A 6,000-nucleotide genomic window follows, 5' to 3' on the forward strand; every position below is an offset into this window, starting at 1 on the left:
CGTCGGAAGATACGCTGTGTTTTGATAACGGATTCGCCATTTTTAATAAATGTGTCATATGCAAAAACATGATGCTGAACTGACCACTGATCCATCGTGACTAAAATGGTAAAGCTAACTCAAAACAATGACATAACCTCAATCTCCCTAGAATGTGTAACAACAATGTAACAGCTGTTGCAAATTCGTCCGGTTCCCGGCAGTCACCCTGTACAATGCTATTTAATAAATTCAGATCTGTATATCTAACTGTTGCTTCATTTTACCATAAAATTTGGTATGACCATCAAAATCACAATTAAAAGTTCGGTACGACTTAACTTTTAATGGTGATGTTACATTCACATAGCCAACACTTATTGAAATCAACTATTTTGCTAAGAAACAAATATTCCAAAATTGGTTATTGTTTTTTTTCTTTCCAATTTTATGTTGATATAAAACAGACAGCGATGGATACTCATAAAAAATAATAAATCACCAAACATAATGTTAAAATATTAACATACACAGGCAGTGAAACTGCTAAACTACAATTAAATGTATGTATGTTGACCCCAAATGTTCAAGGTCAACTGAACTGTTACAGTGGTGTGCAGGAGGGGTAGAGGAAAGATGTCCTAGGAAACCACGGAAATAAAAATACTACTTTGACACACTACAAGTAATTCATTAATGGCGAATGTAACTTATTTGGTTGATATAGATTACAAAAAAAAGAAGCGGTTAGTTATATTTTGGTTTTTATATGTATTGCATTATATTATTTTCAATCTTTAACATATTATGGAGTGGAGGATTTTAGTACATGGTGTCAGCAACTTGAACTCATTAATATGTTAAAAAGAAACAGAAAACTAATAAAAAGTATCATGTGGACAATGATAATTGTACAGATGGAGATAATATATCACCTAAAAGTGATCATCTATCCAACAACAAAGGGAGCAATATAAATGTTTTTATCACAAATTAAACATGGAACCACCTAGGAGTTTTTTTATTTATTGCAACAGAATGGAAAACTAGATTTTTGAGATGTAGATTGGCTTGTGGGCTTTCTGAGGATCTGATTGTAAATAGATCAATACACTAATTTATTCCCTATGTAAAACACAGACAATATTTATAATTATTTCCAAGTAGAGTTATAAAAGCAAGAAGTTACAAAACTGTTTTAGATTTGTGTGAAAAATATTTTATCCCTTGCAGAAATTTAATATTTGAAGGGGCTTAGTTATTAAGATGCACACAAGATGCAAATCAACCTCTCGATGATTTAATTGTCAACCTACACTCACTGTACCGCATTTGTGAATGGGGTGCCCTTAACTTTAAGATGGTACTGATGGCACATTTTTTGGATATTGCTAATTAAAAGGTTAGTGATTGTCTGTTGCTAGATTAGACATAACTGTGATTCAGAAGGAGTAAAGACATGTTTAAAGATGTCTGTTTAAGCAGTTTATGTTCAATCGCCTATTTCTACCAGCAATCATGCTTGTATTCTTGTGAAAAGGACTGAAGTATGGCTCAGGCACGGATGTATCCAACCCAATATAGTTGGTGTATTAAGAGACCATCTCATCACAGACCTCTGTCTCCAGCCAGAAATGTGGAGTGGTAGATTTGCAAAGGTTGATCATTATTATTCTGTTAGCAGATTGACATCCACTTATGAAGTTCCAGGATGTTGAAGAAAGTGACAGTAACATTTATATGTTGGGTCTCTTTTGGAGGTAAATAGGAATGAGTTACATTACAAACCATGGGAAATTTAAATAAAATTTGTACAAAAACCATTATCATTTAAAGTAGATTCTGGAGCTAATGTCACAGTAGTAGCACCTAATACTGTTGCTGACATACTTATTTATAGACCTACTTTTCTTAACCTGTAAGCAACGTCGGGTTAAGTTAAATAGTTCAGGATACATTCAAGCTAATCTTAGCTATAAAAGTACATCTTTACTGGGTAACTGACAACACAAGACTTGGAATTGGTATCTGAAGTAAATGAAAAATTCTAGTCAGTTCTTTACTAAATACCATGAGATGTTTGCTAGTCTAGGTGGAATACTCTATCTATACACCATAGAGCTGTTATGGTATTTGTGGTGGTGTTAAGCCCTATGCAATAACAACACCTAGAAGAGTACCTTTATTTTTAATAGACAAAGTCAAATCAGAGCTAGAAAGCATGATGAGAAATGGTGTCATTACTCCTTAAACGAGCTACTGAGTTCACCAATGATGGTCATTCCCAAAGTGAAGAGAGTGTTCAAATTTATGTAGATTAATCTAAGTTAAATGAGTCTGTTTGTAAACCTTATTGCCCTATACCAAAAATTAAGAAATCTCTCAGTTGAATGGATTGTGCAAAAATGTTCTCCAAACTGCATGCTAATTGCGGCTTTTTGCAATTGCCGTTAAATGAAAATTACAGACCTCACAACCTCCTGACACCTTTTGGGAGATTTAAATTTCTCAAACTTTTGGAATAACATCAGCATCAGAACACTTCCAAAAATTTATGAATACATTTTTGGTTAACCAGACAAATGTAAGCTATACACATCGACGATATTTTAATATGGAGCAAAATTAAAGAAGAGGGGATAAAATTCTTTGGAAACTACTTGATAATCTTAGGAGTACAGGCAGTACTCTTAAGAAGGAAAAAGCAGAATTTGGAAAATCAACAATATTAAGTATCTTGGTTAAATTTTTGTTAGAGAAAGGAATATCTGCCGATCCTATAAAAACATCTTTTGTACAGATGGAAGCTCCCCAAAATGTGAAAGATCTACAGAGATTTAATGGAATAATAAATTTTCTAGCCAAATTTTTTACTTAACAGGGCAAAAATAACTGCTTCAATGAATTTTTGTTAAAAGCCTGTGTTCCTTAGACATGAAGCAATGGGATGGCAAGAAACATTTAATAAAGTAAAGTCTATGTTGTCTAAACCTCCATGTTTGGCTATATATGATGTGAGTACAGAAACAATGATCTCATCAGAAGCTTCTCAAAATCATTTGGGTGTAACAACATCATAGATTAAAGAAGATGGGTCCGTGCATCCCATCCCTATAGGCAAAGTTCCCTGTTGCACTTGCACCTAGATCTCTTATTCCAGCTCAAAAGAATTATGCTAACATAGAAAGAGAAGCAACTGCAGTAGCTTGGGCATGTGATAAATTTAAGGACTTTATAATAGGTAAAAGAATTATCATATAAACCCTCTCAATTTCTTTTATTCTCTTCGGAAAAGAACCTGAGAAATTGCACTTTGTCCTAAAAAGACTTTTGTGCTGCTCTGGGAGTGACAGGATATTCTGGATGGTTACGTTTAGGGGTAGGAGCCATCTCTATTGATGTCTATGAGGAGGGATTTTGAGTATTAATCAGAGTCATGTCTATTTGGAAGAAGGTGATGTCAGCTGTGTACCAGCACCTCCAGTCAAAGTGAGCAGGGGGTGGTACACCCCTATGTCCAGGCTAGCATTAACACTTAGGGAGACCTACTATCTCCAACATTCATCCCCGCATTAGACTAGATCCATCGATCTACCCTTGCATCCCAATATCTTAAAATTTGCGGTTAGTGTTAAGCCACTCCTGGACATCCTTAGTTTTGCCCAGACTTAAGTGACCACTGTATCCAGTGTAGGTTCGGCTGGAAGATATAAATCAGCCAGAAGTGAACCCTCTTGGCCCTACAAAACTCTTCCTCAATTTATGAAAACTAAGCATTTAGATAATTTATCATCTAGAATACAATGTATCTGACTTGATTAATGAGATATAAATTTTCACATTTACTTGTGTACCGGGTAAAGAACTAAACTGTAGCTGAACTTTATGTTGGTCTCCATTTTCTGGTAGAAACCTCCAAGATACAGAGTTACAAGAAGAAAGACAGGTATATGTTCTGATTATTTTATATTTAGTTAATCTCAATGATAACATTGTTGCCAAAATATTAGATGAGCAAACAGTCAGATATTTTTGTAATTATTAAAAATAAATCTATTTTACAGGATTGGCTTGCATGAACTAATCTTTCTAACAATATGAAACTGTATTTCTCAGGAAAAATGAACTGAGTGTAAATAATGGAATCATATTAATGTGGTAACAGATTGATATTCCCTTAGCCCTACAATCATGAGCACTCAAAAGGATACATATGAGAGTCATTTTGGTATTTTAAAATGTCATTTGAAAGCATGATAGTCTGTATCGTGGCCAGAAATGTCAGTTGCAATTGAAGAAATTGAAGAAACAACATGCCCTCAATGTGTTCAACATTCTACTAATCATCACAAGTCCCTGATTCCCTTACCATTTCCAGAAGATTCTCCAACAGACCATGGAAGATTCTTGCTGCGGATTTATTTAAAATCGGTAGAAAGTGGTTTCTGACAGTTACAGATTATTATTCAAGATATTTATAAATTATAGAATTAAAATCACTAATATTGATGAACATTATCCTATAATGTGAAATGTTATTTTGCCATCATGGGATACCGGAGGAGGTCCTGACTGATTGTGGTTACAATTCTAGGTACTTGAGGATTCTGATTTCAAAATATTTTCTGAACACTATGGATTAACATACTATATGTAGTCCCAAATTTCTACAAAGTAAAATTTGCTTTGAAGGTTGCAAATTTGTTATTAAAGAAAAATGGAAATGATCCATATTTAGCACTTTTAGATTACTGCACTGCACACCACCAAAATGGTTTCAGTCCTACACAATTGTTGATGAATACAAGATTTAGGAGAGGGTTGCCTCAAATAACCGAATTATTACAAGAGAAACCTGAATTTAAAAAGCTAGTGTTTAATATGTTGACTATGGCAGACATTTTGCATGATATGATAAAAGACATTGAGTGACCCCCACTCCCACTAAACCCTTTAAAAGTTGGGGATCCATTATGGATAATAGGTCTGAAAAGAGATGGAAAGGTGATTAAAGTACCTGGGAATCTTAGATCTTACCTAATTGAAACCGGATTTAGAGCTGTTTGGAGGAACAGATATCACTTAAAAACAGCTCCAAATCTCAAGGAATATACAAATAAAAGTGTGTTTCAAAACTCTCAATTAAAAATAAAATACAGGAAAAAACCAAAATCAAGAAGAAAATTAATAAAACGAAAGTGGCTTGAAGGTTACACAACTTAAAATAGGAGATGTTGTTAATAGAATATGTAATTGAAATCATGTGGTTGGTTAATTATAGTTTTGGTTGATGTATCGGGGTGATCTAAATTTTAAGCACACTGAAAGTATATTACAAACTATAATAGATACAGCAAAGTTTAAATCAAAAAAGTTGTGAGGTTTAGTTATCTTTTCAGTATATCTACCATTACGGTAAAATTCTTAAAAGTTAAGAAATTAGGTTCCAAATCTAGAGGCTGTTCAGATGACTCAGTTTTGTGTGCATAGTACCTGTACAATTGTACATTTCACTCACACCTTCATAAGCGAGTTTTGCACAAGTTAATGTTTTCCCCACGACTATAAATAAACCTTTCCATCGTTGTTTGATAACATCTCCATTGTAATATTCAATATAAGAAAATATACAATTTTATCTTGACTATAACTGTAATAATTAATAATAATAATGGTGTTAAAAAAACACAGCAAATTAAACTTTGTGCCATAAGCAAGTGCTTTGGATGGTAGGTCTCTAAAAAGTGCAGAATTGGCTTCAACTCCTGTAATGTATTGAGCATAGAGATTGCCAGTATATGTAATGTGCCAGCGCCAGTATTCCTTTGCCATTGTGTGTAACACTTAAAGAGGTCCCTGAGAGGTTTTAGAATAAAAGAAAACTTTAGAATATGTAACAAAACATATTTATTGTAGTACAAAATTTGAATAATGTATTATTTATTGTACAATGTTGGTACAAAAACTATAACCAGAAGTCAGCTATGTTTATAAAGTTTGTAAAATATGTTTTTAAAACCA

Source organism: Homalodisca vitripennis, unplaced genomic scaffold, assembly GCF_021130785.1.
Source record: "Homalodisca vitripennis isolate AUS2020 unplaced genomic scaffold, UT_GWSS_2.1 ScUCBcl_1760;HRSCAF=5794, whole genome shotgun sequence".
Classification (NCBI taxonomy): Eukaryota; Metazoa; Arthropoda; class Insecta; order Hemiptera; family Cicadellidae; genus Homalodisca; species Homalodisca vitripennis.